This window comes from Monomorium pharaonis, chromosome 5 (genome assembly GCF_013373865.1).
Source record: "Monomorium pharaonis isolate MP-MQ-018 chromosome 5, ASM1337386v2, whole genome shotgun sequence".
In the NCBI taxonomy this organism is placed as follows: domain Eukaryota; kingdom Metazoa; phylum Arthropoda; class Insecta; order Hymenoptera; family Formicidae; genus Monomorium; species Monomorium pharaonis.
The window spans coordinates 16,322,614-16,332,285 of record NC_050471.1 but is presented as its reverse complement, the minus strand read 5'-3'; the positions used below and the strand labels follow the sequence as shown (position 1 = coordinate 16,332,285).

At 30.3% G+C, this 9,672-nt stretch overlaps 1 protein-coding gene across 4 annotated transcripts in view; it reads right to left on the bottom strand.

The window, feature by feature from the left end:
• Positions 1–1,355: 1,355 nt before the first annotated feature.
• The window catches only part of LOC105839109 (serine/threonine-protein phosphatase 2A regulatory subunit B'' subunit alpha), a 310,192-nt gene continuing 301,875 nt past the window's right edge, over positions 1,356–9,672 (bottom strand). For all 4 annotated transcript variants that reach the window (XR_004963290.1, XR_004963292.1, XR_004963296.1 and 1 more), the window contains one exon: positions 1,356–2,318. The gene's annotated coding sequence lies outside the window, so the exon portion shown is untranslated. The remainder of the gene's footprint in view (positions 2,319–9,672) is intronic.

The window sequence follows — 9,672 nt, the reverse complement described above, 5'->3', positions numbered from 1 at the left end:
TGATTGGCCAATAAAATACTTTAAAGGCTGTGTAAGTGTTAAGTGGACCGCAATCTAGGTTTGCTATTATTAAAAGATTATAAGTTTAAAAATGCGCATGTAATCATTAAAGTTATCACAAAATTTACATTTTTTAAATTTAAGTAAAGCTTACAAATCTACAATTAATGAAATATTGATATAAACTCATTTTATTGATTTGTTAAAAGAATAATTGTCGTTTAAATAAACATTGGCACCCAAATATACTTTTTCCATGTTTTTATTTCTCACATCTTGTCATTCAAATAAATTAATAATACATATATATTACATAATATATATTTATATAGTTATACAGTCTATTATAAAAACAAGAAAACATTACTTTGGTTTATACATGTAATTTTTTAAATAAAAGTATTTACGACATTTAAAATAAAATAGTAGAATAGAACAATACAATATATTTAGCAATAAAAACATATATATATATAAACTAATATATAATATAACATTTTTATAATAACAAAAATAATAAAAAAAACTAATCATAAATTATATTAATAACTTTTTAAATATAAGGCTCTACTAATGATTTTTGTTACATCGTGTTTATGAATTTAAAATGTCATGTATTAGAGATCATTTGCATGCCTACTAATTTTGTTATTAAATAGATCCTAAAGCAAACTAATGACATTTTTATAAAATATTTTTGAATTGGCTTTACAGAAATTCAAAAATCTTTTACACAATTTTTTGCACAAAAAATAAAGAAAACAAAGCGTAATTTTCATTAATAACAGAAAAAACTTTTTAACACTTAAACTGTTTTAAAAATACCAATTTTTAAAAATTAAAAAAAATTGTTAAAAACATTGTTTTTGGCCTTCTTTAATTTTGTCCCTACTTTAACTATGTAAAAAAAATTGGAATTCTGTAAAACCAATTCAAAAATATTTTCCAATTAAAAAAAATGCATGTAACAAAGCCTTTTTTCCGCGATACTAATAGATTTCCTCATTTGGCTTACCTCGTGTTGTTACAGTAAATGTCAATTGTTAGAGATTTGAAAATTTAGATTTTTAAAACTATGTAGAGAGGAGGGGAGAGAGAGAGAGAGAGAGAGAGAGAACGAAAGGCTATTAGTTGTCTCTTTTCCGCGATGGTGCTTTTTCTTGATGTGCTAACTCACAAATCGCTACCATTGTGGAGTTGAAAAATGATAAGTAGTTTAAAAGGTTGTCATTGTAATTTACTTTTAGAAAGTAAAAAATAAAAAGGATAATAACGCGCACAAAGCGCGCGTCTGTAATGTCCAGTTTAATGAAAAAAATAATTTGCATCGGGATTCTTTTTAAAACTACATGACATTTTTTTATGAAACGTTGATATATTCATATATGAATCGTTAGAACACTTAACTCTAAATAAGAAGAAAATCGAAGAGTCAAGAATATACATTATAATATAATAAATTATTTTTTATTACAATATTAATATTAATACGAACTTATAAAATAGATATGCATTAAACATTACACTTTGTTTTATGTAAATATAGTGATTTTAGGTTAAAGAAACTCTATTAACTTAAATCGGATTAAATCGGATACATGAACACTTACAACAGTTTATATGAAACATATATTAAAATTGAAAACATTAAATTTCACTCATATATATGGATGCTTGTTTATTTTGTAATTGTAATAATGCATGACTAGAAAATAAGAGTATTTTATAGTCATTGTATAATAATACATAAAAATTATGATATAAACTTAGCATTATAACGCTATACAGTAGACTAGAGTATAATATAACGGAAGAATGATTGTTCATGTAGTAATAATTGAAAAAAGTACACTATTTTTCATCTAAAAAATCATTTTTTTTTAACTCAAATTCAAAACTACAAGTACGTGCAGTTAAGTAGTTTACCCACATAGAAGTTGGCATCCAGTGGACGTCCAATGGACGTCCACTAAACCTCCATAGATCCATGGGATGTCCATGTTCATGATGAAAGACAGATGGACGTCCAGTGGAGATCCAGTCAACTTCCATGGCTCCACTGGATGTTCACTTTTCCATGGTGGAAATTAGATAGACGTTCATTAGAAATCCAGTAAACTTTCATGGCTTCATTGGATGTTTCCTTCCATGATGGAAGTCAGATGGACGTCCATTAGAGATCCAGTAAACTTCCATGGCTCCATTGAATGTTTACTTCCATGATGGAAGTTAGATAGACGTCCATTAGAGATCCACTAAACTTCCATAGCTCTATGGGATATTTACTTCCATGGTGACAGTCAGATAGATGATTCATCCTACCCATAATAATAAATTTCTATCAAACATCTTAAAAGATATTCATTATACGTTACGCGGATAATTAATAGAGGTTTGACGGAGTCTCGATGGATGACTGATGGATGTTTCATAAAACATTGGTAGAGGCTTCACGGAGCCTTGATGACAATTAATGGACGTTTCATGGAACATTAGTAGAGGCTTCACGGAGCCTCGATGGACGACTGACAGACGTTTCGTGGAATCGAGGCTCCTCTATTAATGATCCATAAAACGTCCGTCAATCATCCACCGAGGCTCTGTAAAACCTTCACTACCCACCGCTACGTGACGTGTGCTTCTTGTGAATAAAATGCATTTTTTAGGTGAATAAAAGGGGCTCGTCAAGAGCGCAGAAGGAAGTAAGATTTCGCCATCGACATATAGCACAAGACTGGCAAACTATATCAGTCTATAAAAAAGATTGATAAAAATGAGAAGGACAAAATAAAAACTTTTATTTAAGAACAATATGTTTACAAAAATATTTATAAGAAATATAATGATACATTTAATCAAGAAATATTTATACTCAACTAGCTATTTTAAGTATAAAACATTCTTGAATAAAGGCACTTTTGCATTTTGTTAAGAATACTTTTTTTTAAACATAATGATCCACGAAACATTCGTCAGATGTCCATCGAGGCTTCATGAAGCCTCCATCAAAGATCCACACAACGTCCAGTAGACATCTTTGACGACGTCCAATGGAGATCCAATGGACGTACACAATGCGGAACTATGAATTTCCAATGGCTTTGTATTGGATGTCCAATGGACGTCCACTGGAAGTTTTAAACTTCCATGACAGACGTCCAGTGAACGTCCATTGGAGGTTTCGTTTCTATGTAGGTAGCTAATGTATTGTTATTTGTACTTAGTTAGCGTTTGTAAAATATTAATATGACGTATAATTTATATTATTTTTTAATTTTTTAATTTCTTGATTTTCTTATTTAATATTTTATTCTTCTATTAATTATTTATCACAGTAGAGCATGCAATGAAAGACAGAGAGAAAGAGAGAGAGAGAGAGAGAGAGAGAGAGAGAGAGAGAGAGAAAGAGAGAGAGAGAGAGAGAGAGAGGGGGGGGGGGGGAGGAAGAAGAAAAGAGAAAAAATGTTGCATGCATTAGAAGTCAGTAAACATAGTATAACTAAATAACATAAGATCTAATAACATATAAGCATTAATTAATATATTTGTTTTCACACTTAATAAACTATACCTATTACGTCATGTGTTATATATGGTTGAGTTTTAATACACTTATGCTACGTTACTATTAGTTAATGTTTACTACATAGTAATGTTTTTATAAGTGATAAAATGCTATAATATAAAAAATTTTCCAATTATTATTATTATGATTATTGTCACTCAAACAAATTATTGATATAAAGAGCGAATTGTAAATGCAATTTTTTATATTTTATCATATTTATATGCAGAATTTACGTAATATGTGTGCGTTGCAAATAAAAAATTGACTTCTTCATTAAAAAATATATAAAAAAATAAGAAGCTTTGCAGTTTTGTAAAGTGAGACTGATAACATGTTTGATCTTAGGTCATTTCAAGTTCAACGTTTTTGATTGACAATCCTTATTTTCTTTTTTCAAAATACTGATTTTGACTTGATTTTGATGACATCATTATACTTATCTACGAATCCCAATTTTTGTAAGGATTAACCATCAGGCTCTTTAAGGGGATACTAAACTGCTCTGTTTTATCATTAATTTTCGGACACCGAAATCTTTTTATTGATTGCATGGAATGGAAAATCCTTCTCCAAAATTAAAATACAGATAATGACGCGGTGCGCTGTGATCAATTTCATACAAAAAACGAAAGAAAGTTAGAAAATTATAGTTTTGTTATCGACTTCTGTAGTCGACTCGTGAAAACATTGGTTGCGTATAAAAGTTTTAGACTTTGTACGTATAAAATAAGCATGGAGCGCACTTGGCATTTCAGCAAAGAACAATACTGTGCTTTTAGAATGAGCTTAGGAACCTTAGAAAAAAAGTTTTCGGTGTTTAAGAGGATCCTATCTGTTTTATCGTCAGAATTGTACAATTTGTTCCAATGTACAACTTTTTATTGCATTTACAGAATTAAAAATTCTCCACAATTAATTCTGGAAAAGGATTTCGAAATCTATAAAAGAAATACATACAAAATTTTGTTAATAACGTGCCCAAATGATTACATTATCGACCTCGATCAAGTTTGACGAGCAGTTTAGCATCCTCTTAAGGGGAGCTGGACTGCCTCTCAAACTTGATCGGGGTCGATAATGTAGAGTCATTCGTGCACATTAATGAGATTTCGTATATATTTTTTTTATAGATTTAGAAAATCTTTTCCAGAATGAAAGTAGACATATTAAAATCAATCTGTGAATTGAATTTTATATCGAGAACAAAAAAAATTTTTTCATATTATTCTACTTATCAACTTCTGAATCCGTACTCACATATATATATATATATACGAGATTTTCATAGACAAAAATTTATTATACTGAAGCATCTAGGCTCATTTCTAAAAGTACAGAATTGTTCTTTCTTGTAATGCAATGTGCGAGGCATGCTTGTTTTGTACGTACAAAGTCTAAAACTTTTATACATAGCAAATGTTTTCACGAATCGACCGCAGGAGTCGATCACAAAACTGTAATTTTCTAATTTTTGTTCGTTTCTCATATAAACTTGTGTACACCGCACTTCGTTATTGGCTATATTTTAATTCTGGAGAAAGACTTTTAATTCTGTATAATCAACAAAAAGATTTTTCACTGAAATTATAATCGCGTTTAATCCGTAAAACAGACCCATCTCTAGTATCCTCTTAAACAAGCAACTTAAGGGGATCCTGGAGTGCCTTCGAAATTTGATCGAGGCCGATAATGTAGAATCATTCATGCACATCATTAATGAGATTTCATATGTATTTCTTGTATAGATTAAAACATTTTTTTCCCAAATTAAAGTACACGTATTAATATCAATCTATGAATTGAATTTTACTACTATAATCATAAAATAAGGTGGATTTGTTTATAAAATAAAAAATCTTTATTTATTCTTCCAAATCAATTTTATCGAAAGAAGAGTGGGGTGGTTTATAGCATCAAATGTACTAATTGTAATGCTTCTTATATCGGACAAACAAAGCGATATTTAGAGACTCCCCACACAGCACAAAGCTTCAATAAAGTTCCCAGGGAGTTCATTTTGTTGAGTTCCCGAGGAACTTACAAAACTCAACAAAACAAACTCCCAGGAAGTTAATGTTGCTGAGCTCCCGAGGAGCTTAAAAAATTCGACAAAATAAGCTCTCAGAGAGTTCATTTTGCCGAGCTCTCGTTGGAGCTAACAAAATTCGACAAAACAAGCTCCCAGAAAGTTCATATTTTTGAGCTTCCGGGAAGCTAATAAAATTCGACAAAACAAGTTCCCAGAGAGTTCATTTTGTGGAGCTCCCAAAGAGCTAACAAAATTTGACAAAACAAACTCCCAGGGAGTTCATGTTGCTGAGCTCCCGAGAAGCTTAAAAAATTCGATAAAACAAGCTCCTAGGACAAAACAAGCTTCAGTCGTAGTCATAGACGTAGACAACGCACAAGCTTGTCGCACTACGACTATCTTAATCATTACGCCATGTTTTGTGCTTCGGCCCTAACTTGGCTGCATCCAGCTGCATCGGATCTTAATACAGGATTCCGGGTGCCATAAATCGAAGAAAAAAAAGTTTGTTGCGAGACTCAAGACTGTCGAACTGAAAGCGTGGTACTTTGTCCCTGAAGGGACGGCAATCCAAAGAGCAAAGAAGAAGACTGTTGAACTTATACGGAGCGGAACTTTAGATAAAAAGAGTAATATTAATTTATCTTACATTTTAATATACAAACATTTTGCTTTAAATTCTCTATAAATACTCTTTTGGTCCTGAGATCGGTTTTTCTCTTAAATATACTCTTAAATGTACATGTTGCCATGCTATCTTTTACAGAAGACAGATTAATCTTGAGAAATGAGGAACGACTGTTGATGAATACGGGTCTGTTGTGACCCATAATCGCTGCTTCCAGGGAGCTCGCAATTAGTAGACATACGAGCGGGAAGCTTATATGGGAATTTCCCGATAATTATTTTGAAGCTCGCAGGGAGCTCTTAAAACATAATTCCTGAACTCCTTGTGAGCTTAGATGAAGTTCGCAGGGAGCTCTTAAAACATGATTTTTGAACTCCTTGAGAGCTTAGATGAAGCTACCAGGAAGCTTATATAGAAGCTTTACGCGAATTATTTTGAAGTTCGCAGGGAGTTCTTAAAACATTATTTCTGAACTCCCTGCGAGCTTAAATGAAGCTCTCAAGGAGCTCTCAAAAGCGGACATAGGAGCTCCCGAAGAGCTCCGTGCAAGTTCTTTTGAAGCTTAAATGAAGCTTATGAAAAATTTTGTGAGCTCTTCGGGAGCTCTCCGTGCTGTGTGAGTCGTATTAAAGATCATCGCAACGATATCAAGAAACGATATTATGAAAGCAATCACTCTATAGTTAGTAAACACCGGCTAATAAACATGATTTTAATTGGGCTAAGCCAAGAATTTTACACCGGGAAGAAAACACGAAGAAAAGAGAGATTGCCGAAATGTTTTTTATTAAGAGAAATCTGAATGCCATCAACTTGCAAAAGGATACAGAAAATTTGAATTATATATAATCGGATTATTAAGTCAGTGTAACAATGTCTACAGATATGGATTTTGTTTTCTATTTATTTGCGTGCCAGTCACATGAGAACAACGCTTAAATACAGACGTGTCATCGTGGTTCTCTCACACAATGTATAATATATCTTTTGACTCTTTTGACTAATTTTATTTGACTTTATATTATTTGACGAAACTTCCGACTGTAAGTTAATTAACTCTCGTATGCGTTTTTTGCTGCATTCTTTTTCTCTATAAAATTTGTGTAAAACATATCCGCTGTCTGTTTTAGCTGTTGAAATTGATAGATAAATTGAAGTAATTTCAAATAATGTCACTGATAAGATAACCTGCGTACACTTGAAAAGGATCTAAAACTAAGGTCGAAACGTCGCGTCATGTAACCAAAATTGATTAATTAATAAATTTGGCCAGTTAGTCGACAAAAAGTTTTACCAATTTTCATTGTTTTTAAAATTTACTGGCGACAAAAAGTTTTACCAATTTGTTTATTAAAATAATAGATTAAATATATCATATAATAATATATTTAAAAGTTTAAAATCTTTCAAAGAGAAAGAAATTAAAAAGAAATAATATTGGTAGATAGATAGATTAAAAGATAGAAAAAGAGAAAGATTACAGATGTCAAGAAATTAAAAGAAGAAACATTGATTTTTCTGAAAGAAAGAATGGACAGATTGAGAAAGAGAGTTTACAAAAGAAAAAATAAGGAGAATTATTAGATAATTATAAAATAGAAAATAATATTGCACAATACTGTCTGTTTGTGTATCTGTACCTATATATGTTTCTTTTAAATATATCTATTAAATTTTTTAATCTTTTCCCATATAAATTTTTAAGTTTCTAATTTTTTTAAAAAGTAAAGGAAATAGATACATAAATAGAGATAGATAGGTAGATGGAGAAGGAGAGAGAATAAATAGGGAACAATAAAATATAATATAAACAACGAATTGTATAGATAGAAGGAACAGAAAGAATGTAAAAAAGAGAAAAAGTAAGGGAAAGAGAGTGTAAGAGAAATAGGGAACAACATTAAAATATAATATAATAAGAAGAAACAACGACTTTTGTAGAAAGAAGGAACAAAAAGACAGAAAGACAGAGAGAAAAAATGATAGAGAAGAAATAAGAAGGAAAAATATTAGGTAATAATAAAATAAAAAATAACATTACAACATTATATAATTTATAATTCAATTAAAAATTTAATTTAAAATAATACATAAAATAGATTATATAATTATTCCTTTTCTATAAAATCATAATTATTATTTTAATTTATAAATTAAATCTTTTTTTAAGTAAAAGAAACAAAAAAAAAATACATTTGTTACGTCCGGCGGGGTTAAGATCGCGTAAAACTCGATTTTGAAGCCCTCCCTGCCGAGTGGTTACAGGGAGAGGGAGGATTGCAGCACTTGTGTGAATTTGAAGTAATCATATTTTTAATTGATCTTCCCGTTTTGTGATGGGGACCATGCCATTTCATTAGTTCTCGTGGTTTTACTTAATGAGTGTAGTAGTGTGAAGTAGGAAAGTACCTACCACGCAAAAGCCCTCTCTTCACGGTCTTTTTTATTATAGATAACTCAAGTAAATTAATTAAAAACCAAATATTTCACTATGTGCGTATGTAGCATAGATGTTCTTTAGAATGTTCTAATTAGAATTTCTATATAAATAATGTATAGCTCTTATTTAAGTTCATTTTGTATTTTAATTACATTATATAAAAGATAATATTATTAAAGGTTCTGTGTTAATTAAAATGCATTAATTGTTAATATTAGAGATCGAACATTGTACTTTTAGACAGCATCTGTATTTAGAGACTAACAGAAGTATCCCAGTTATGATGGGGAAGATTTAACCAATGCACAAGTATAGAAAGTATAAATGGAAGATAACGAGTTTGAAACAATAAAAAAGTGATCGCTAAGAGTTAGACAAAGCCACAAGGGGTAAAAACATCATTTGAGAAAAGAGAATTTTAGTTGATTTTCCCGGATACTGTGTTGATCTCGAAATCCAGATGTTTTCTAAACAAAAAGTCCAATGTTAGTTTTTAATTAATTTTCTTCAGTTTTTTCATTAACTTGATCCTACACCTGGGATAGAATAAACCCCACTGGTTTTTGGCTTTAGGTTTAGACTTAGTTCTTTTGCTTAGCTTCATTAATTTTTTTTCATTGTTTTAAAATTTAAATTGCTTCAAAATAACTTTTGGACATTATTTTTAAAAGTTTAAAGAATGTTAAAAAATTGTTTTGAGTCAAAATGTTTGATAATATACAAATAATAACCATTTAAAGAGGCTGGGGTGTATTACACTCTTTGTGTAGAATCCCGAGTTATTTGATAGTGTGGGATTAAGATTCAATATTGCATGATTTTGTTTCAAACGCTTTTAAGAACAAATAATTACAAAAATCATAGATAAGATCAATCTTACAGAAACAATTGCATGCATATATGCGAAATCACTTCAAACATCTTCAATTTTTATAATAAGCGCAAGCATTTTTCAAGATAATAACTGTAAAAATATGATGTATATTCATCATTTCATAAAATAAATT